Source organism: Salvelinus fontinalis, unplaced genomic scaffold, assembly GCF_029448725.1.
Source record: "Salvelinus fontinalis isolate EN_2023a unplaced genomic scaffold, ASM2944872v1 scaffold_0481, whole genome shotgun sequence".
In the NCBI taxonomy this organism is placed as follows: domain Eukaryota; kingdom Metazoa; phylum Chordata; class Actinopteri; order Salmoniformes; family Salmonidae; genus Salvelinus; species Salvelinus fontinalis.
The window spans coordinates 88823-114293 of record NW_026600690.1 but is presented as its reverse complement, the minus strand read 5'-3'; the positions used below and the strand labels follow the sequence as shown (position 1 = coordinate 114293).

Genomic DNA, 25471 nt, shown 5'->3' with positions numbered 1-25471 from the left:
CCAGCGTTGTCCGGGTTAGGGGAGGGTTTGGCCGGCAGGGATGTTCTTGTGCCAATGCGTACGAGCGACTCCTGTGGCGGGCCTGGCGCAGTGCACGCTGACACGGTCACCAGGTGTACGATGTTTCCTCTGACACATTGGTGCGGCTGGCTTCCGGGTTAAGAGGGCATTGTGTCAAGAAGCAGTGCGGCTTGGTTGGGTTGTGTTTCGGAGGACGCACGGCTCTCGACCTTCGCCTCTCCAGAGTCCTTACAGGAGTTGCAGCGACGAGACAAGATTGTAACGACCAATTGGAAACCAGGAAAAAAGGGTTAAAAATAAAAGTATTTAGGATTTTTTTTAAATACAAAATACATTGGAGTGCAGTTCAGCCCAGTGTAATTCAAACGACAAAATACCCAGAAGTAATTAAAATATATATTTCAAATACATTTAACATAAGTACTGACCAGCTCTGTCTACTACCCAACACACTGTCATACTTTCATATCAAAGAAACCACACCTCCAGTCCAGTAGGAAGCCACTCCCTGTCCTCTGCTGTAGAGTTCCATAAAACAGAAAGTCATCTTTCACACTGCCATTGCTTAACCTACGGGAGAGAGCACCAAAATGGCAGAGAATCAGGAACTGTTCTGTTGCTCTATCTGTCTGGGTCAACTGAAGGATCCGGTGACTACTGCCTGTGGACACAGTTACTGTATGGGCTGTATTAAAGAATGCTGGGATCAGGATGATCTGAAAGGTTTCTACAGCTGTCCACAGTGCAGACAGACCTTTATCCCAAGGCCTGTTCTGAACAGGAGCACTGTGCTGGCTGAAGCGGTGGAGAAAATCCGCTATGCTGGACCGGGAGATGTGGCGTGTGATGTCTGCACTGGGACCAGAAAGCAGAAAGCCCTCATGTCCTGTCTGGCCTCTTACTGTGAGACTCACCTCCAACCTCACTATGAATCTCCTGCTTTCAAGAAGCACAAGCTGGTCAAAGCCACCGCACAACTACAGGAGAAGATCTGCTCTCATCATGACAAACTGCTGGAGGTTTACTGTCGTACCGATCAGCAGTGTATCTGTTATCTGTGTACAATGGATGAACATAAAGGCCATGATACAGTGTCAGCTGCAGCAGAGAGGACTGAGAAACAGGTAAGACCAGAACAACTTGTTGGTTACTGTCTGATTAACATACCTTTATTTAACTAGGCAAGTTGGTTAAGAACACATTCTTATTTACAATGACAGCCTACCAGGGAACAGCAGGTTAACTGTCTTGTTCAGGGGAGGAACAACAGATATTAACCTTGTCAGCTCAGGGATTCGATCCAGCAACCTTTCAGTTACTGTCCCAACGCTCTAACCACTAGGCTACCTGCCAAACCGATGACGGCCTACTACCGGCCTAACCCTAACTCAGACAATGCTGGGCCAATTGTGCGCCACCCTATGGAATGCCCAATCACGGCCGGTTGTGATACAGCCTGGAATCAAACCAGGGTCTGAAGTGATGCTTCTAGCACTGAGATGCAGTGCCTTAGATCACTGTGCCACTCGGGAGAAATGATAACCCAGATTCTCCAAATGTATCACATTTTCTAAAGTCAAACACATTATCATTTGTTATCAAACACCAAATCAGCTCCCTGATTTGTGTTCTGTTAAAACTATAATAATTCACATCAAATTTCATGTTATTGGTCACAAATATTTAGCAGTTGTTATTGAGGGTGTAGCGAAATGCTTGTGTTCCTGGCTCCAGCAAATATCTAACAATTCAAAGCAATAAACACAAATCTAAAGGTAAAAGATTCGAATTAAGAAATATTTCAATTTTAGATAGAGCTGTCGGAGTGGCATTGACTAAAATATAGTAGAATCACATACAAACATTCTAATATAATTTCACACAGTCACTATCTCAACATTTGAATCCCTATCTTCTTTGGGCCCAATGTCACATTACTATACTATTGATCTACTGGACTAATAAAGCTTGATAGCTCATTGAAGAGTGATTCTCCACAGAGGCAGCTGGGGATGAGTCAGCAGAAGGTCCAGCAGAGATTCCAGGAGAGAGAGAAGGAGCTGAAGGAGCTCCAACAGGCTGTGGAGTCTTTCAAGGTGAGTATTGTTGACCAGAGGAGACACACCATTTCACTTCTCTCCTCCAATCAGAGAGAGGGAGAGGGGCCCCTAACCAATCACACTGACCCCACTGTTGGGAACAGGCTGTCTGGACCCCTTTCAGAGAATAGACTGTTTAATGTAACTGACGGGATATGAACCCAGGTCTACCGTGGGAGAAACCAACATCTTGACCGTTACACCAAGAGGACATTCCCTATTGGACCGACACTGATTTATAAGTAGCAGGCGGGGCTACCTCATCACATAACCATGAGTAACCATGACTGACTCATGTCCCCTATACATTAACATGGAGCTCTCTCTCTATTCAATTAAATTCAAACCGACTCATATTACAGGCATGTTGCAGCAGTTTGTAGGAGGGAGACTCCAAGATGTGGGAAGTGTGCAGGAGGTCATGGGATAGAGGATTGTGTAGTTTCAGTGGATAAAGTTGAGTGTGTCGACTGTAGGGGCGTCCATGTTGCTGGGGATCAGAAGTGTCTGGTGAGAGAGAGGCAGGTTGAGGTGGTTAGAGTCAGAGTAGTGCAGAAGGTGTCGTATGCTGAGGCAGTGAAGAAAGTAGAGGAGGATGGGTCAAGGGTGAGGGATCCTGAGAGGATCCCTGTGAGTAGTAGATCTGTGCAGCACAGAGGGAAAGACCAACGAGTGATATATGCTTCAGTAAGGTTGGCTTCTTAGCGTTCATAGCAATGGTTATCAACTGTACCACAGAAATGGAATGTAAATCACAGACAATAGATGTTGTGGTGGCAGCTGCAGAGAAGTATTTGGTCATACGAGATTTGACTTCAGAAGAGTTACAGGGTGTGTTGAGTGGTGGTGTCCCGTCCTCCCAGGTCGTTGGCATGGTGCAGGAGCAGATAGGGTCAAAGTAGTGGAATGAGGTAGTGGGTTTTTAATGAGTGTAGGGTTAGTTGTCATGGTGCAGGAGCAGATAGGATCAAAGTAGTGGAATGGGGTAGTGGGTTTTTAATGAGTGTAGGGTTAGTTGGCATGGTGCAGGAGCAGATAGGATCAAAGTAGTGGAATGGGGTAGTGGGTTTTTAATGAGTGTAGGGTTAGTTGGCATGGTGCAGGAGCAGATAGGATCAAAGTAGTGGAATGGGGTAGTAGGTTTTTAATGAGTGTAGGGTTAGTTGGCATGGTGCAGGAGCAGATAGGGTCAAAGTAGTGGAATGGGGTAGTGGGTTTTTGATGAGTGTAGGGTTAGTTGGAATGGTGTTACTTAGTATTATCATAATTTCCCCTTTTCCCATTTTCACAAACCCCATTATCACAAAGTAAAATAGATTTATATTATAGTCCAGTTGGGGGCGGTAATGCAACATATTGGATGCCAACCACCGTTAAACTCCAAAGAAGAAGAAACGTTATATTATGTCTATGTACAGTGTTGTAACGATGTCTCTCTCTCTCTCTCTCATTCCATCACTTTTGTGGTAGTTGGTTGTGTGGGTCTCTGGTTATGAATGGGGTGCTGACAGACAATCGTTGATGGATATTTATAGAGCTCTGATCAGGACAACAATTGATTACAGGTGTATAGTTTATGGAACAGCAGCAAAGACTTGTCTTCAGAAGCTGGACAGAATCCAGTATATAGCTTTAAGGATATGTATTGGTGCATTTAAATCAACATCTGTATGTGTCTTACTAGTGGAGGCAGGTGAGATGCCTTTGGATATACGGCGTGATAAATTGTCATTAGCTTATTGGGTTGAAAGGCTGTGAGGTTGAGCATCCCACTGCTACTGTTCTAGATGACTGTTGGGAATATACTAGTAGACAAGGCAGTGGTTTTGGTTGGACAGTTGTAGGTATCAATGTTATTATGGAGAAATGAGAGAATGGGTGTAGTAGTGAGATTCTGCTGGGTCCCAGTCCATTCAGGTGTGGAAGGAAATTAAATTGCAGACCAGTTATCTAAAAGAGCTTTGAAACAAGATATAATTGATATTAATGTTCCACTGGGTAGAGGTGAGGCCAAATGTAAGATCAGAGACATTTTGATAGATGTGTGGCAGAAGAGATGGGACTCTGAGAACAAGGGACATTTATATGTCCTCTAAAGGTCGGTGGACCAAGATTCAAAGGTCAGATTAGGAAGGAAGAGATGGTGTTTACTTGATTGTGTTTAGGACATTGTACATTGAACTGGTTCTTACATCTGGTTGGCAGCATGTGAATGGTTTGTGTCTGGAGGGTATGGTCAATGAAACGGTGGAGCATGTGTTGTTATATTGTTGTAAGGATGTTGAAGAGAGGGAAAGATTGAAGTGTAGGGTCATTGAGGTTGGACGGGGTTGGGGGGGGTTTGGAAGGGATTTGGGGGATGGGGGAGGGTCTATTAGAAGTTACTAGGACTCTTTTATATTTTCTCAGAAGTACTGTTAGGTAGGAGGATTTAGAAATGTTGTAAACCGTGATTGGACACACTCCAGCACAGTAGGTGGAGCCATGCACCTTTAACGTTGGTTTGTGGACCGCCATTATATCACAGAAGAAGAAGTTGGTCTGTGAGGGTTTTGTGGTTCCTGAGGAGGGCTACTATTCTTTTTTATTTTATTTTTCAAGTATTTTCAGAATTTATTAAAGCCAAAGCTAAAGCTACCCTAAACAATTCAATATATCAGTCAATATATTTTCTCTGTGATTTGTTTTTTTCGCGTCAACCGTTCCATCGCATCTTAAAACCTGTTTCATTAACTGTTTAGGCTGCAAGACCGACACCGGTACACTTATGACAACATCCAGCTCAAGTGCAGGGCGCGAAATTCAAAATATATATTTTTAAAATATTTAACTTTCACACATTAACAAGTCCAATACAGCATTTGAAAGATAAACATCTTGTGAATCCAGCCAACATGTCCGATTTTTTAAATGTTTTACAGCGAAAACACCACGTATATTTATGTTAGTTCACCACCAAATACAAAAGAGGACAGACATTTTTCACAGCACAGGTAGCATGCAGGTAGCATGCACAAAGCCAACCTAACTAACCTAGAACCAACCAAACTAACCTAGAAACAACTTCCTCAGATGACAGTCCTATAACATGTTACACAATAAATCTATGTTTTGTTCGAAAAATGTGCATATTTGAGCTATAAATCAGTTTTACATTACTGCTACCATCATAGCTACAGTCAGAAATAGCACGGGAGTAGCCAGAGTAAATACAGACACCAACGTCAACTACCTAATTACTCATCATAAAACATTTATGAAAAATACATGGTGTACAGCAAATGAAAGACAAAGATCTTGTGAATCCAGCCAATATTTCCGATTCTTTAAGTGTTTTACAGCGAAAACACAATATAGCATTATATTAGCTTACTACAATAGCCAACCACACAACAGCATTGATTCATTAGGCACGTTAGCATAGCGAATAAACCAGCAAAAGATATTAATTCTTTCACTAACCTTCTCAAACTCCATCAGATGACAGTCCTATAACATCATATTACACAATTCATATATGGTTTGCTCGAAAATTTGCATATTTAGAGCTGAATTCCGTGGTTATACATTGTAAACATGTAGCAACTTTTTCCCAGAATGTCCGGATCTATTTCTGACACTCACCTATTCTGACCAAATAACTATTCATAAACTTGACTAAAAAATACATGTTGTATAGGAAATGATAGATACACTAGTTCTTAATGCAATCGCCGTGTTAGAATTCTAAAAATAACTTCATTACGACATTCAGCTTACGTTATGGCGAGAGAGCGCCCAAAATCTGGGCGCAAACTAATAGTAAACATGTTCGACAGATATATGAAATAACATCATAAAGGGGTCCTACTTTTGATGATCTTCCATCAGAATGTTGTACATGGGGTCCTTTGTCGGGAACAATCATTGTTTGGTTTTAGAATGTCCTCTTCTCCAGGCATTTTTCCCTCTTGAATTAGCAAGCACACTAGCCAAGTGGCGCTAAGCTCTCCTTCCTGAACAAACGCAGAGAACGCAACACGCCTAACCTCCCGAAAAAAATTAAATAATCTAATAAAACTATATTGAAAAAACATACTTTACGATGATATCACATTTATCAAATAAAATCAGAGCAGGAGATAGTAGCCGTCTATAACGACAGCTTTTCAGAAGGCATTCCCCGGTTCCTTCTCGCGCCTTCCAGAAAACAGGAAATTGGTGTCACCTCATGTCAAGAGCTCTTATTCGACCTCAGATCAAGCTATACACTCCTTTTCTTCTCTCACTGCCTATTGACATCTAGTGGAAGGCGTATGAAGTGCATGTATACTAATAGATATCAAGCAAATGAATAGGGATGCCCTAAAACAGAGCATCGATTTCAGATTTTCCACTTCCTGTCAGGAAGTTTGCTGCAAAATGAGTTCTGTTTTACTCACAGATATAATTCAAACGGTTTTAGAAACTAGAGAGTGTTTTCTATCCAATAGTAATAATAATAAATTGAGTACGAGGCCGTTTGAAATGGGCACCTTTCATCCAAGCTACTCAATACTGCCCCTGCAGCCCAAAGAAGTTAAATTCGACATAAGTTATGTGGCGATGATATCTAGATAACGTTGTATTTAATGTAGTTTTACTATCTGTGCCAGGCTATAAATGACACAGATTATATCTAGTTAACTTTGTATTTAAGTTTCCATGTGAGTCATTTAGGAGACACTCTTATCCAGAGCCACTAGGGTTAAGTGACTAAATCTGCCTAAAAAAGGCGATTTACAGATTTTTCAACTAGTCTGCTACTTAACACCAAGCGGTCCAGGAGGGGAGACCAGTCGTTATTTTCCAGTTCCGTCCAAGAACAGGTTTTAGTGGTCAAATAAAAAGGGAGACTTTTTTTTTTTACCTGCCTGTCCAGGTAAAAGGAGGAGAGTAGAGCAGGACCAAGAGGTGTTCTGTACCTGGCTGTCCAGGAGGGAGGAGAGTAGAGCAGGACCAAGAGGTGTTCTGTACCTGTCTGTCCAGGAGGGAGGAGAGTAGAGCAGGACCAAGAGGTGTTCTGTACCTGTCTGTCCAGGAGGGAGGAGAGTAGAGCAGGACCAAGAGGTGTTCTGTACCTGTCTGTGCAGGAGGGAGGAGAGTAGAGCAGGACCAAGAGGTGTTCTGTACCTGCCTGTCCAGGAGGGAGGAGAGTAGAGAAGGACCAAGAGGTGTTCTGTACCTGTCTGTCCAGGAGGGAGGAGAATAGAGCAGGACCAAGAGGTGTTCTGTACCTGTCTGTCCAGGAGGGAGGAGAGTAGAGCAGGACCAAGAGGTGTTCTGTACCTGTCTGTCCAGGAGGGAGGAGAGTAGAGCAGGACCAAGAGGTGTTCTGTACCTGGCTGTCCAGGAGGGAGGAGAGTAGAGCAGGACCAAGAGGTGTTCTGTACCTGTCTGTCCAGGAGCGGGGGACAAGGCCTGGTGGACCTGGAGAGCAGGGTGGCAGAGTTCTGACTCAATGAGGTGCAGAGAGGCTACTGTACCTACTGTCTCTCTCTGTCTCTGTCTCTCTCTCTGTCTCTCTCTCTGTCTCTCTCTCTCCAGCGCTCTGCACAGGCAGCAGTGGAGGACAGTGATCAGATCTTTACTGAGCTGATCCGCTCCATTGAGAGAAGGAGCTCTGAGGTGAAGGAGCTGATCAGAGCCCAAGAGAAGGCTCAAGTGAGTCAAGCTGAAGGACTCCTGGAGCAACTGAAGCAGGAGATAGCTGAGCTGAGGAAGAGAAGCACTGAGCTGGAGCAGCTCTCACACACAGAGGATCACATCCATTTCCTCCAGGTAACTAAACTGTCTTGTTACATGTGATATGAAATTAACTTCATGTGAAACTATTTATCTCAATCATTATGTTGTCCTGTCTGTATCTCTGTCCCTGTCTCTCTCTCTGTCCGTGTCTCGCTCTCGCTCTCTCTCTATCCCTGTCTCTCTCTCTCTCTGTCCCTGTCTATGTCCCTGTCTCTCCCTCTCTCTGTCCCTGTCCCTGTCTCTACCTCTCTCTGTCCCTGTCTCTCCCTCTCTCTGTCCCTGTCTATCCCTCTCTCTGTCCCTGTCTATCCCTCTCTCTGTCTCTGTCTCTCTCTCTGTCTCTGTCCCTGTCTCTCCCTCTCTTCGTCTCTGTCCCTGTCTCTCCCTCTCTCCGTCTCTGTCTCTCCCTCTCTCTTTCCCTGTCTCTCCGTCTCTGTCCCTGTCTCTCCCTCTCTCCGTCTCTCTCCCTCTCTCCATCTCTGTCCCTGTCTCTGTCCCTCTCTCCGTCTCTCTACCTGTCCCTCTCTCCCTGTCCCTCTCTCCCTCTCTCCGTCTCTGTCCCTGTCTCTCCCTCTCTCTGTCTCTGTCCCTGTCTCTCCCCGTCTCTCTGTCTCTCTCTCTCTGTCTCTCTCTCTCTCTCTCTCTGTCTCTCTCTCTCCCTGTCTCTCTCTCTCCAGAGTTATCAGTCTCTCTCCAGTATCAGTGTATATTCAGACTTACCCAGCATCGTTGTCTGTCCTCTTCAGTACTTTGGAGATGTGAGTAAGACTGTGTCTGAACTGAGAGAGAAACTAGAAGACTTCCTAAAAGGAGAATGGACCAAGATCTCCACTACAGGTGTGTTGAAAACAATAAGAACATCAACTTTAGACCATTGAAAGTTCCCTACTAGTCATATACATGTGGAATATGGTCTGATGATAACATTCCCTCTCTCTGTCAATGTGTTTGTGTGTCTGTAGTGAATATAGTGGATGTTGTACTGCCTCCAGAGCCCAAGACCAGAGAACAGTTGTTACAATGTGAGTCTCTTTATTGTGAAGTAACTAACAGTCTCTTTTTACTGACACTCCTAACAATCCCTCTAGAAATATATAGCAATAGTAGATCTAATCAAAGACTGGGTATCTATCTGACTGCTCATATTTCTGTGATTTGATCTCTGCTGTGCTCTAATCAAAGACAGGGTAGATACAGTATCTGACTTAACTTATTGTTCTGACTCCCCTCATTGGTCTCTGCTCTGCTCTTCTCCCAGATTCCTGTCAGCTCACACTGGACCCAAACACAGCACACACACTCCTCTCTCTGTCTGAAGGGAACAGAAAGGTGAAACGTAGAGGCAAAGTCCAACCATATCCTGATCATCCAGGGAGATTCACCAACTACTGGCAGGTTCTGTGTAGAAAGGGTCTGTCTGGACGCTGTTACTGGGAGGTGGAGTGGACTGGTTATGTTGTTACAGCAGTCTCATATAAAGACATCAGCAGAACAGAGAAAGGTAATGCATTTGGATACAATAACAAGTCCTGGAGTTTACAGTTTAAAGTGCTTAGAGTTTACTGTACCATAGTAGTGGTTATTGGTTCAGACACAATAGTGTTCAGACTAAAGTATCAGGCCCTCAGTCCTCCAGAGTAGGAGTGTACCTGTATCACAAGGCAGGTACTCTGTCTTTCTACAGTGTCTCTGACACAATGACCCTCCTCCACAGAGTCCAGACCACATTCACTCAGCCCCCCTTTCCTGGGTTTTATCTCTCTGGTACTGCTGAGCTGGTTAAACTGTAGTAGGGTCCACATAGATACCAGTCATGCTGGTGTAGTCTATAGCTGAGCTGGTTAAACTGTAGTAGAGTCCACATAGATACTAGTCATGCTGGTGTAGTCTATAGCTGAGCTGGTTAAACTGTAGTAGGGTCCACATAGATACTAGTCAAGCTGGTGTAGTCTATAGCTGAGCTGGTTAAACTGTAGTAGGGTCCACATAGATACTAGTCATGCTGGTGTAGTCTATAGCTGAGCTGGTTAAACTGTAGTAGGGTCCACATAGATACTAGTCATGCTGGTGTAGTCTATAGCTGAGCTGGTTAAACTGTAGTAGGGTCCACATAGATACTAGTCATGCTGGTGTAGTCTATAGCTGAGCTGGTTAAACTGTAGTAGGGTCCACATAGATACTAGTCATGCTGGTGTAGTCTATAGCTGAGCTGGTTAAACTGTAGTAGGGTCCACATAGATACTAGTCATGCTGGTGTAGTCTATAGCTGAGCTGGTTAAACTGTAGTAGGGTCCACATAGATACTAGTCATGCTGGTGTAGTCTATAGCTGAGCTGGTTAAACTGTAGTAGGGTCCACATAGATACTAGTCATGCTGGTGTAGTCTATAGCTGAGCTGGTTAAACTGTAGTAGGGTCCACATAGATACTAGTCATGCTGGTGTAGTCTATAGCTGAGCTGGTTAAACTGTAGTAGGGTCCACATAGATACTAGTCATGCTGGTGTAGTCTATAGCTGAGCTGGTTAAACTGTAGTAGGGTCCACATAGATACTAGTCATGCTGGTGGTGATGGTCCCCAAATGTGATGATTCGTTCTGCTCTGTTTTATCTACAATGATTTGATGATCAATTGATTTGGTCTTCAGAAGATGTCAAGTTTTTGTAATTGCAATGTTTTAATCTTGTACATTTCCATGAATCATGATGTCTGGTGTTGATGTATATTGGTTGTCATTCAGAACCATTGATATGTTTTCTCAGTTGGTTCTCTGTCTCTATGTAATTCTCCTCAGTATCATTGATCAGCTTGTTGGTCCTAATTGATGTGTTCTCTGTCACCTGGAGCTGCATGGAAAATGGTCCAGGAACTAAAGGACAATTCAGGACTAGTCAGCCCACTACAAGCTGGTATCACTTACTTTCTACTAAACTATATGGACTGGTTTCCCAGACACAGATTAATCCTAGTCCTGGACTAAAAAGTATGTTCAATGTAGATGTCCAGGAAACCGGCCCTAAATGTGTCATCTTTCATCCTCCCATACTGCTCAGTCCAGCAACATTAAACCTGTCCAGCAGGTGGTGCTATTGACCAAACAATAAAACCAGCAGATATCTTGACTTGCCACTCAGTAGATCAGTAATGTTCAGAATAGTACTTTAATATCATTGGAGATTGATGGTCTTTTTAATCCACTATCCAGAGTCAGGAACAGATGAAGTTAGGTCTGCTACTGTTCAGTGATTAAATATGATTTATGGTGATGGGAAATAACAAAAAACACTAAACTTCATCTAGTAATAGTTTTCCTTTGTTATTTATTCCAAGGTGTGTCTTTAACTTGTAAATGTATTGTGTGGAGGTGAGCTAGTGGTGTGGCTGATAGAATAGAATGAAAAGGGAGGAGGGGAGGAAGAGGGGAGGAGTGAAGGGCTGTTCAAGAAACCAGATGAGGAAGAGGAAGATGTTCAGGGGAATTACTGGCTCTGTTCCAAATGGTTCCCTATTCCCTATGTAGTGCACTACGGTGCTTCTGACCAGGTCTAAAGTAGTGTTCTACGTAGGGAATAGGGTGTAGATTTATTACAATATCATGCTTTAGTGTTTGGCACAACAATATATTAGATCTCCACCCCCCCACTTCCTGTCTGTCATCCCCCAGTTCTGTTAAGACTTCCTCTCATTGAACTGGGCCTCATTCTAAATGGTCACTTTGTATTGATAGTCCAAAATGGTCTTTACTATGGTTCTACATACAGTACCTGTATTGATAGTCCATACTGGTCTTTACTATGGTTCTACATACAGTACCTGTATTGATAGTCCATACTGGGCTTTACTATGGTTCTACATACAGTACCTGTATTGATAGTCCATACTGGTCTTTACTATGGTTCTACATACAGTATCTGTATTGATAGTCCATACTGGTCTTTACTATGGTTCTACATACAGTATCTGTATTGATAGTCCATACTGGGCTTTACTATGGTTCTACATACAGTACCTGTATTGATAGTCCATACTGGTCTTTACTATGGTTCTACATACAGTACCTGTATTGAATTTTTATTATAGTTTTTATTTTACCTTTATTTAACACATTAAACAACACTATAAACACACATCCAGTACAACAATTACATATTATATTAAAAACACAAACATCTTGACTAAAAACAGCTGGCCTAAAATAAATTACAATCTTCTATGATATATACATCGATCAAGTTTTTAAACTCCAAGGAAACTAGATCATCACATTTTAAAATGTTCAGCAGAGAATTCCAGGACCACGGAGCTGAGTAACTAAAACTATTTCTACCATGACCTGTTCTAATGTTTGCTTCTGTGAGAAGCAAATCAGAATGGGACCGTAATTGATATTTATTTACTGACCTGACTGAAAAAGAACAGAGATAAAATGTAATTTTACCCAACATGGCCTTATAAATCAGTGTCTACCAGTGTTTAAGACTACTCAAGGTCAATGACGACCCTCCAACAACGCTGTAGAGATCACAATGATGTGTTAGACGTTTCTGATTGGTAATGAACCTGAGGGCTGCATGATACACTGAATCAAATGCTCTCAGGGTAGTGGTTGAGGGCTGCATGATACACTGAATCAAGTGCTCTCAGGGTAGTGGCTGAGGGCTGCATGATACACTGAATCAAGTGCTCTCAGGGTAGTGGCTGAGGGCTGCATGATACACTGAATCAAGTGCTCTCAGGGTAGTGGCTGAGGGCTGCATGATACACTGAATCAAGTGCTCTCAGGGTAGTGGCTGAGGGCTGCATGATACACTGAATCAAGTGCTCTCAGGGTAGTGGCTGAGGGCTGCATGATACACTGAATCAAGTGCTCTCAGGGTAGTGGCTGAGGCCTGCATATATATAACATCACTAAAATCTAAAACCGCCAGTAATGTACATCGTACCAGCTCCTTCCTGGCCTCCAGAGAAAAACAAGCCTTATGCCGGTAATAAAAACCTATTTTCAGCTTGAGCTTCCTTATCAAGTTCTCTACATGAACAGTGAAGCTCAGCTTGTCATCAACCCACACACCCAAATATAGGTACACTTTAACTTGCTCTATAGTATGTCCAGACAATGTAGCAATGGCATGATTAGTAACATGCCTGGTATATGAAATTCAGAACCAGCTTCAAATCATACAGATTCTGTTGTATGATGTTAAATGCTCTTTGGGAATTTTCAAAAGCTAAAGATAAACTACTACCACTTGAATAAAGAACAGTATCATCTGCATTAAAATGAACATCCTCTGTTTCATTAAGATCCCCAATGTTGTTGATATACAAAATGAACATCCGCTGTTTCATTAAGATCCCCAATGTTGTTGATTTACAAAAGGAACAACAGTGGGCCCAAAATAGAACCTTGCGGAACACCTGAGCACAACTCTATGGACTCAGATTTACAACCATCCACCATTACACATTGTGTATGATTTGATAGGTAATTTATAAACCAGTCTAGATCATGACCTGTAATTCCACAACATTTTAACCTTTGCACTAACACAGCATGGTCCACGGTGTCAAAAGCTTTCGACAAATCAATAAAGACAGACACACTTGTTGTCAAGAGCACAGTGGATGTCATTTAAAACCTTCAATGTTGCTGAAACAGTGCTGTGGCCAGACCTAAAGCCTGACTGCATTCCATTAAAGAAGTTGTTTTCTTGGAGGCCTTCAGCTCCCTACTAACTAAGGACTCCAGTACCTTTGACAGTACAGACGATGTTGATATGGGTCGATAGTTGTCATGTAACGAAGGATCTCCACCTTTCAGGAGAGACAGTACAGACGATGTTGATATGGGTCGATAGTTGTCAAGTAGCGAAGGATCTCCACCTTTCAGGAGAGGCTGTACAAAAGCAGATTTACATAACTTGGGGATTTCCTTCACGTCAAGCGTGAGGTTAGAAATATAGCGGAGAGCAATGATGTCAGCAGCCAGGTGTAGGAAGCGGGGGTCTAGTTCATCAGGGACAGGGGATTTTGTTCTATCAATTTATTTCAGGGCTTTACACACTTCTGAAACAGAGAAGGATGAGAAGGAGAACCTGGTGAAGGAGTGTACAGGGGTGTCAGGGATGAGAAGGAGAACCTGTTGAAGGAGGGCACAGGGGTGTCAGGGATGAGAAGGAGAACCTGGTGAAGGGGTGTCAGGGATGAGAAGGAGAACCTGGTGAAGGAGTGTACAGGGGTGTCAGGGATGAGAAGGAGAACCTGGTGAAGGGGTGTCAGGGATGAGAAGGAGAACCTGGTGGAGTCCACAGGGGTGTCAGTGATGAGAAGGAGAACCTGGTGAAGGAGTCCACAGGGGTGTCAGGGATGAGAAGGAGAACCTGGTGAATGAGTGCACAGGGGTGTCAGGGATGAGAAGGAGAACCTGGTGAAGGAGTGTACAGGGGTGTCAGGGATGAGAAGGAGAACCTGGTGAATGAGTGTACAGGGGTGTCAGGGATGAGAAGGAGAACCTGGTGAAGGAGTGTACAGGGGTGTCAGGGATGAGAAGGAGAACCTGGTGAATGAGGGCACAGGGGTGTCAGGGATGAGAAGGAGAACCTGGTGAAGGAGTGTACAGGGGTGTCAGGGATGAGAAGGAGAACCTGGTGAAGGAGTGTACAGGGGTGTCAGGGATGAGAAGGAGAACCTGGTGAAGGAGGGCACAGGGGTCTCGGGGATGAGAAGGAGAACCTGGTGAAGGAGTGTACAGGGGTGTCAGGGATGAGAAGGAGAACCTGGTGAAGGAGTGCACAGGGGTGTCAGGGATGAGAAGGAGAACCTGGTGAAGGAGGGCACAGGGGTCTCGGGGATGAGAAGGAGAACCTGGTGAAGGAGTGTACAGGGGTGTCAGGGATGAGAAGGAGAACCTGGTGAAGGAGTGCACAGGGGTGTCAGGGATGAGAAGGAGAACCTGGTGAAGGAGTGTACAGGGGTGTCAGGGAGGAGAAGGAGAACCTGGTGAAGGAGTGTACAGGGGTGTCAGGGAGGAGAAGGAGAACCTGGTGAAGGAGTGTACAGGGGTCTCAGGTAAATTCACAGGCGGGGTTTAACATTTTTAAATAAACTGCCTGCATCTATAAAATGCTGATTCAAGGCTTTCAGAATGGAGCTTCTCTCAGTTACAACCTGAGTGTCGACCAACAATAGTTTGGGAAGCTGTGAATCTTCTGTTCACTCCAAACCTTTCACTACTTGTCAAAATGTGGAGGGATTATTTAAATGATCTGAAGTAGATTTCAGGTAGTGGTCTGCTTTCACTTTTCAGATCATAATGATCTGTAGTAGATTTCAGGGAGTGGTCTGCTTTCACTTTTCAGATCATAATGATCTGTAGTAGATTTCAGGGAGTGGTCTGCTTTCACTTTTCAGATCATAATGATCTGTAGTAGATTTCAGGGAGTGGTCTGCTTTCACTTTTCAGATCATAATGATCTGTAGTAGATTTCAGGGAGTGGTCTGCTTTCACTTTTCAGATCATAATGATCTGTAGTAGATTTCAGGGAGTGGTCTGCTTTCACTTTTCAGATCATAATGATCAGTAGTAGATTTCAGGGAGTGGTCTGCTTTCACTTTTCAGATCATAATGATCTGAGGTAGATTTCAGGGAGTGGTCTGCTTTCACTTTTCAGATAATAATGATCTGTAGTAGCTTTCAGGTAGTGGTCTGCTTTCGCTTTTCAGATCATAATGATCTGTAGTAGATTTCAGGGAGTGGTCTGCTTTCGCTTTTCAGATCATAATGATCTGTAGTAGATTTCAGGGAGTGGTCTGCTTTCACTTTTCAGATCATAATGATCTGTAGTAGATTTTAGGGAGTGGTCTGCTTTCACTTTTCAGATCATAATGATCTGTAGTAGATTTCAGGGAGTGGTCTGCTTTCGCTTTTCAGATCATAATGATCTGTAGTAGATTTCAGGGAGTGGTCTGCTTTCACTTTTCAGATCATAGCCACACCCATATTTCGAAGACGTTTAAAAGCCATCCAATCATCCGCTGAGCCAGACCCTCTTGCTTTAACCCACATAGCATTTAGTTCCCTTATGATTTTAGTAAGTTCCTCAGTAAACCAGGGCTTCTCTCTGCCCTTAATCCTGAATGTATTTAAAGGGGCCTATTGCATACATCCTGGAATGCATTGTGGAAGTAAGAAAAGGCTAATTCAACATCAGGGATTAATTCTATTCCATTCCATGCTGGTTACATCATGTAAAACACCTGGAGTATCAAACAGCTTCCGGTGTCTTTTCGTAATGACACGTGGAGAATGCTCAGGAATTGGACCATCTCTCACACAAGCAAGAGCACATTGATCACTTATGTCATTTGCAGAAATACCAGAAGCATTAAAACGATGAGTATCGGTTAAGATCAAATCAAAGAGGATTTCAGAGGATCCTTTATATTCAACCTCGTGTTGACAATCTGAGTGAGATTATAGGTTTTGTATAGAATTTAGAGATGATCAGAGCTAGATGTTAACCATCCTGATTCAGATCACCCATCAGGACACACTCAGAGTTGACATGCTGTGATAATCTGGAAATACAATCCAGAGAGACAGCAGGAGCAGATGGTCAATAACAACAAGATACAACAATATTTAAACAGGAGCAGATGGTCAATAACAACAAGATACAACAATATTTAAACAGGAGCAGATGGTCTATAACAACAAGACACAACAATATTTAAACAGGAGCAGATGGTCTATAACAACAAGACACAACAATATTTAACCAGGAGCAGATGGTCAATAACAACAAGATACAACAATATTTAAACAGGAGCAGATGGTCTATAACAACAAGATACAACAATATTTAAACAGGAGCAGATGGTCAATAACAACAAGATGCAACAATATTTAAACAGGAGCAGATGGTCAATAACAACAAGATACAACAATATTTAAACAGAGCAGATGGTCAATAACAACAAGATACAACAATATATAAACAGGAGCAGATGGTCTGTAACAACAAGATACAACAATATTTAAACAGGAGCAGATGGTCTGTAACAACAAGATACAACAATATTTAAACAGGAGCAGATGGTCAATAACAACAAGATACAACAATATTTAAACAGGAGCAGATGGTCTATAACAACAAGACACAACAATATTTAAACAGGAGCAGATGGTCAATAACAACAATATACAACAATATATAAACAGGAGCAGATGGTCAATAACAACAAGATACAACAATATATAAACAGGAGCAGATGGTCAATAACAAGATACAACAATATGTAAACAGGAGCAGATGGTCTATAACAACAAGATACAACAATATTTAAACAGGAGCAGATGGTCAATAACAACAAGATACAACAATATTTAAACAGGAGCAGATGGTCAATAACAACAAGACACAACAATATTTAACCAGGAGCAGATGGTCTATAACAACAAGATACAACAATATATAAACAGGAGCAGATGGTCAATAACAACAATATTTAAACAGGAGCAGATGGTCAATAACAACAATATTTAAACAGGAGCAGATGGTCTGTAACAACAAGATACAACAATATTTAAACAGGAGCAGATGGTCAATAACAACAAGACACAACAATATTTAACCAGGAGCAGATGGTCAATAACAACAATATTTAAACAGAGCAGATGGTCTATAACAACAATATTTAAACAGAGCAGATGGTCAATAACATAAGATACAACAATATTTAAACAGGAGCAGATGGTCAATAACAACAAGATACAACAATATTTAAACAGGAGCAGATGGTCTATAACAACAAGATACAACAATATTTAACCAGGAGCAGATGGTCAATAACAACAAGACACAACAATATTTAAACAGGAGCAGATGGTCAATAACAACAATATTTAAACAGAGCAGATGGTCTATAACAACCAGATACAACAATATTTAAACAGGAGCAGATGGTCTATAACAACCAGATACAACAATATTTAAACAGAGCAGATGGTCAATAACAACAATATTTAAACAGAGCAGATGGTCTATAACAACCAGATACAACAATATTTAAACAGAGCAGATGGTCAATAACAACAATATTTAAACAGAGCAGATGGTCTATAACAACCAGATACAACAATATTTAAACAGAGCAGATGGTCTATAACAACAATATTTAAACAGGAGCAGATGGTCAATAACAACAAGATACAACAATATATAAACAGGAGCAGATGGTCAATAACAACAAGATACAACAATATTTAAACAGGAGCAGATGGTCAATAACAACAAGATACAACAATATTTAAACAGGAGCCAAGGTTAAGGTTCAAACACAGATATTCAACTTGCTGAGGTTTAGTAGAAGTCAGACGGCTGAGAACTTGTGTTTTACGTAAACAGCAACATCACCACCCTTAGATTTAACATCTGCACCTAAAACATTGTAACCATTTATGCCAATATGTTAGTCTGCAATATATTTTTGGAGGCAGGTTTCAGAAAGCATAAATACATCAGAGTGGTCAGTTTTATCCATATATCCACAACATGAAGCTTCAGCAGCAGACGTATTACATTCATACGCAGAAACTTCCGCTCTGACTACTTAATTGGGCAGGGGGAAGAATGTCAGGACCTGGGTCAGATTGCACATTTCCAGACAGTAGAAGCAGCAAGATAATGGCCAGTCTAGATCGGGGGTTACAACATTTGGATTTATAGACAGCACTTGAAGGACAATCCATAGTCACCAGAATCTTTAACGCCACAACATTCAGGAGATGTGTAAAGTCCAGAGACATGGTTAAGTACCAAGAAAACAGTCCTGACATGTCAGAGCAAGAGTCCCATTTCTCCCATGTTGTTTGGGATGTATGTGCATAGATCTCACAGGCATTCACAGAGCAGGTGTGTGGTTTCTCCCAAAACTCGAGGGAGAAACAGTCATATATTTCTTCATTCACAGAGCAAGCGTGTGGTTTCTCCCAAAACTCGAGGGAGAAACAATATATATTCCCTCATTCACAGAGCAGGCGTGTGGTTTCTCCCAAAACTCGAGGGAGAAACAGTATATGTTTCCTCATTCACAGAGCAGGCGTGTGGTTTCTCCCAAAACTCGAGGGAGAAACAGTATAGTTTTCCTCATTCACAGAGCAGGCGTGTGGTTTCTCCCAAAACTCGAGGGAGAAACAGTATATTTTTCCTCTTTCACAGAGCAGGCGTGTGGTTTCTCCCAAAACTCGAGGGAGAAACAGTATATATTTCCTCATTCACAGAGCAGGCGTGTAGTTTCTCCCAAAACTCGAGGGAGAAACAGTATATATTTCCTCATTCACAGAGCAGGCATGTAGTTTCTCCCAAAACTCGAGGGAGAAACAGTATATATTTCCTCATTCACAGAGCAGGCGTGTGGTTTCTCCCAAAACTCGAGGGAGAAACAGTATATATTTCCTCTTTCACAGAGCAGGCGTGTAGTTTCTCCCAAAACTCGAGGGAGAAACAGTATATATTTCCTCTTTCACAGAGCAGGCGTGTAGTTTCTCCCTAAACTCGAGGGAGAAACAGTATATATTTCCTCATTCACAGAGCAGGCGTGTGGTTTCTCCCACACCTTTGAACAACAGCAACATGTTCCTCTATGGCCTCATCTTTGACCTGAGAGAAACACAGCATCAATCTAAGACATGTAGCCAACACAATGCTGAACCCTCATTAAATGAGCTAAAACCTCACACACCTGTACCAGACTGGGAGAGACAGACCAGAGCAGGAGAGGACACCTGTACCAGACTGGGAGAGACAGACCAGAGCAGGAGAGGACACCTGTACCAGACTGGGAGAGACAGACCAGAGCAGGAGAGGACACCTTACCTTACTGGGAGAGACAGACCAGAGCAGGAGAGAACACCTGTACCAGACTGGGAGAGACAGACCAGAGCAGGAGAGGACACCTGTACCAGACTGGGAGAGACAGACCAGAGCAGGAGAGGACACCTGTACCAGACTGGGAGAGACAGACCAGAGCAGGAGAGGACACCTGTACCAGACTGGGAGAGACAGACCAGAGCAGGAGAGGACACCTGTACCAGACTGGGAGAGACAGACCAGAGCAGGAGAGGACACCTGTACCAGACTGGGAGAGACAGACCAGGGCAGGCGGGGAGCATTTCCCCCAGTAACAGGTGTCGTGTCTTTGGCTATGCCAGATTAATTGCTATGACACGCTGATGTTAGCTGATAGCTGATAGCTGATAGCTGATAGCTGATAGCAACATAGCTGATAGCAACATAGCTGATGTTGGCTATAAAATAATTTCTCCGTATTTAATATTACCTGATTGAACTAATCAGGTAAATATAATTAACTAGAGAGGGACACCACGAAATAATATTTATAGAGCTGTTATCTTCCGAATAAACTCTGAAAGACCTAGTAATATTTTACATCCATAGCAGTCACATTAATCGTAATTTTATTCAGTCTCATCTGAAAGTGGTAAATCCTTGGTTATCTGCAAGAATCCTGGCTAACAAGTTGAATCAGCAATTCAAAATTGGGTTTAATTATTTATTTACTAAATACCTAACTAATCACACAGAATTACACATACACAATTAAATCATAACTTGATCAGAAATTGCCGTCATAAAGGAAAACGTCCCTAGCGGGCGGAATAGATATGACAGCTTGTTACACGAAGAAAAGGAGCGGGATTTTAGTGAAAGAGCGGGAGACTGGAACCTAGGTGAGCTGTGCTATCGTAAATACAGAATCTTATGCATTCTATATTACCGCCCATTTGAAAAGGAAAATGCAATAAATATTTACTCTGAGCTGCGCTTCAGTAGGTTGGTGGTAGATGGAAGACCGTCTTGCCAAACCGAGTCCTCTGTCCTTTGAAGAATGTCTCTGGTGGTCACTGGATAAGTTGGACGGGATACTCTGACTGTCCTTCCTAACCTGCGTTTGTAGCGGCTGTTGCTAACTCAACGGCTAGGAGTTATCACTTCTGTAGTGAATACGAGTTCAAAGTTCATACCATTTGCAACCAAAGTCCATGCTGATGTTGGCTTAGTTCTGTAGTTATTATCTGAACCATTCTGACATCGGATCGTCATCGTAATGTACCCGGAACAGAAAGTTATATTTTTGTCAATGCTTATATAGTGGAGGGAGAGGGGTGTGTCTGAAAAGTTTATAACCCATGTCTCTTCACAGGGGCGGGCCCCTGGTTGAGCAGAAGCCAAGCTTATGAAAACACAAATCTCTCATTTGGAAGCTAAAATTAAATTTCATCTCTTCACAAATAATTTCATATTCAAACATTTGAATTAACTTCTTGCCACTATAGGGGGTGCTGTTTCGCATTAGCATAATTTGGTCTACAGATTAAACTGCCTAGTACTCAATTCTTGCTCGTACAATATGCATATTATTGTTATTATTGGATAGAAAACACTCTCTAGTTTCTATAGCCGTTTGAATTATGTCTCTGAGTGGAACAGAACTCATTCTACAGCACTTTTCCTGACAGGGAGTGAGATTTCAGAAATCTTGGCCTCTGGTCCCAGATCAGTTTTAAAGTCCCTGTAAATGCTATGAGGATACAAACACTGATAGGTGGTAATATGATGTTACAGGAGTGTCATCGGAAGAATTCTGAGAAGGTTAGTGAAAAAATTTATATATTTTGGCGATGATAACGATATCGCTCTCTTTGGCTTGAATCAATGCTCGGGTAACGTTTGCATATGTGGTATGCTAATATAACGATTTATTGTGTTTTCGCTGTAAAACACTTAGAACATCTGAAATATTGTCTGAATTCACAAGATCTGTGTCTTTCCATTGCTGTGAGCTGTGTATTTTTAAGAAATGTTTTATGATTAGTAATTAGGTAATACACGTTGCTCTCTGTATTTATTCTAGTCGAGTTGTGATGGTGGGTGCAATTGTAAACTATGATTTCTACCTGAAATATGCACATTTTTCTAACAAAACCTATCCTATACAATAAATATGTTATCAGACTGTCATCTGATGAGGTTTTTTCTTGGTTAGTGGCTATCAATATCTTTATTTGGCCGAATTGGTGATAGCTACTGGTGGAGAGAAAAAATGGTGGACAAAGAAAAATGGTGTCTTTTGCTAACGTGGTTAGCTAATAGATTTACATATTTTGTCTTCCCTGTAAAACATTTTAAAAATCTGAAATGGTGGCTTTATTCACAAGATCTGTATCTTTCATTTGGTGTCTTGGACTTGTGATTTAATGATATTTAGATGCTACTATTTAATTGTGACGCTATGCTAGCGATGCTAATCAGTGTGGGGGGGGGGGGGTGGGGGGTGATCCCGGATCCGGGGTTGAGAGGCGTGAAAAGTTAAACAACAATTCCATGTGAATCCGATACCTCTGACGTGTAGACTTTCCACAGTAGAGTTTATGTCATTCTATCATTGATGAGAATGTGTCAGAGGGCAACCGAAATGACATAATATACCTTAAGTACCACCGCATATGTTCAGTTGGTCGGATTTACCAGAATATAGTTCATTTCCCCCCCAACTTCTGATGTTCTCAGAATCTCTATGTTAACCAATGGGTTTTCTTATGTCACATCAGTTATAGTAGGGAGAGAGAAAAAGGGGGAAAGAGGTATTTATGACTGTCACCTACCCACAGGCCAACGTCATGACACAGGGGATGTGAGAGTGTCCAGAGATGAGTCTTTCCTTGAAGCAGGAACACAGAGCACAACTAGGACAGCATCACACTTTCTGCTCTACACAAACTACAGGACCAATCAAAAGCTGGGACACACCTGACATAGACAATCAGGTGAGAACACATGATAGTCCCACTGAGCTCACTGGGACACACCTGACATAGACAATCAGGTGAGAACATGACAGTCCCACTGAGCTCGATGGGACACACCTGACATAGACAATCAGGTGAGAACATGACAGTCCCACTGAGCTCAAACCAGATGGGATGGCGTATCGCTGCAGAATGATGTGGTAGACATGCTGGTTAAGTGCGCCTTGAATTCTAAATACATCATAGACAGTGTCACCAGCAAAGCACCCCCACACCATCACACCTCCTCCTATCAAGTGAAATGTGAATGACTATCAATTGCTGCAAAGAAACCACTACTAAAGGACACCAATAAGAAGAAGAGACTTGCTTGGGCCAAGAAACACGAGCAATGGACATTAGACCGGTGGAAATCTGTCCTTTGGTCTGATGAGTCCAAATGTAAGACTTCTGGTTCCAACCGCCGTGTCTTTGTGAGAAGCAGAGTAGGTGAACAGATGATCTCTGAATGTGTATTTTCCACCGTGAAGCATGGAGGAGGAGGTGTGATGGTGCTTTACTGGTGACACTGTCAGTAATTCATTTAGAATTCAAGGTAGACTTAACCAGCATGGTTACCACAGCATTCTGCAGCGATACACCATCCCATCTGGTTTGCGCTTAGTGGGACTATCATTTCTTTTTCAGCAGGACAATGACCCAACACACCTCCAGGCTGTGTAAGGGCTATTTGACCAAGAAGGAGAGTGATGGAGTGCTGCATCAGATGACCTGGCCTCCACTTGATTTGTTTAACACGTTGTTGGTTACTACATGATTCCATATGTGTTATTTCATAGTTTTGATGTCTTCACTATTATTCTACAATGTAGAAAATAGTAAAAATAAAGAAAAACCCTTGAATGTGTAGATGTGTCCAGACTTTTGACTGGTCCTGTATGTTAAGGGGATGGTTCCCCCCAATAGAAAGGTTCATATCTCTAAATACCATCTTATTAGATGGAGCCATTTCCCCCCATTAGTTTGGGATTCAGACCTGCAGTCATCTTGATTTCAGACACTTTGGAGAAGTGTTCCACAGGCAGTAAATCTATTGTAGAATAAATGGAACCTGGATCCATTTCATTCTATTAACATGGTTTATGTGTTATAGCAGTAATGGGGTTAAACTGATATTAAAATGACAACTCCATAGGTGGTACCAGGTCAGGGGAGTTCATCTCTGCTCCCAGCATCCCTGGGACAGTACTGATCAACATAGCTGACCTGATGCAGAGGTGGACCAGTGATGTTTTCCTCTCAGTGGTGAGACTTGCCCTTCCATTTGACACACCTTTACCTGATGAGATCATACAAGACGTTACAGGCTTATTGCACGTGGAAACAGACCTGCCTTAAAATAATGTTGAATGTTTAATAAGCAGTGTTTGATTGAGTTTGTTGTAATGGAAACAATAGAAAAGTCCTAAAGGTACAAACAAACCCTAGGGTCGTATTCGTTAGAGAACACTGTAGCAAAACATTTAGCAACATAATTATTTTAGTTCAGTTAGTCCCTCCCTGTTTCAGTTGATTTTCTTCAGTTTGGTGCCTCGTGAATATGATTCAAGTCTCCGTGGAAACATCAATGTAAATTCAACTTTGATTTTTACTCCTCACTTTCCCTTCCAGGTCCATAGGGTTTTACTGCCCCCTGCTGGAGACTGGAGCACACTGCAGTCCCTTTCAGGTCCATAGGGTTTTACTGCCCCCTGCTGGAGACTGGAGCACACTGCAGTCCCTTTCAGGTCCATAGGGTTTTACTGCCCCCTGCTGGAGACTGGAGCACACTACAGTCCCTTTCAGGTCCATAGGGTTTTACTGCCCCCTGCTGGAGACTGGAGCACACTGCAGTCCCTGGCTTTCTTTGTGCAGCCGGATGATGAGGCCCTCATCAATACAGGTACTGTATGTAGAACCATAGTAAAGACCAGAATGGACTATCAATACAGGTACTGTATGTAGAACCATAGTAAAGACCAGTATGGACTATCAATACAGGTACTGTATGTAGAACCATAGTAAAGCCCAGTATGGACTATCAATACAGGTACTGTATGTAGAACCATAGTAAAGCCCAGTATGGACTATCAATACAGGTACTGTATGTAGAACCATAGTAAAGACCAGTATGGACTATCAATACAGGTACTGTATGTAGAACCATAGTAAAGACCAGTATGGACTATCAATACAGGTACTGTATGTAGAACCATAGTAAAGACCAGTATGGACTATCAATACAGGTACTGTATGTAGAACCATAGTAAAGCCCAGTATGGACTATCAATACAGGTACTGTATGTAGAACCATAGTAAAGCCCAGTATGGACTATCAATACAGGTACTGTATGTAGAACCATAGTAAAGACCAGTATGGACTATCAATACAAAGTGACCATTTAGAATGAGGCCCAGTTCAATGAGAGGAAGTCTTAACAGAACTAGGGGATGACAGACAGGAAGTGGGGGGGTGGAGATATAATATATTGTTGTGCCAAACACTAAAGCATGATATTGTAATAAATCTACACCCTATTCCCTACGTAGAACACTACTTTAGACCTGGTCAGAGGCACCGTAGTGCACTACGTAGGGAAAAGGGAACCATTTGGAACAGAGACAGTAATTCCCCTGAACATCTTCCTCTTCCTCATCTGGTTTCTTGAACAGCCCTTCACTCCTCCCCTCTTCCTCCCCTCCTCCCTTTTCATTCT

The 25471-nt window shown here is 42.4% G+C and overlaps 1 pseudogene; it reads left to right on the top strand.

Annotated features, from left to right (window-relative positions):
- The first annotated feature begins 586 nt into the window (after positions 1-586).
- LOC129846217 (tripartite motif-containing protein 16-like) lies at positions 587-11180 on the top strand (annotated as a pseudogene).
- The last annotated feature ends 14291 nt before the right edge of the window (positions 11181-25471 follow it).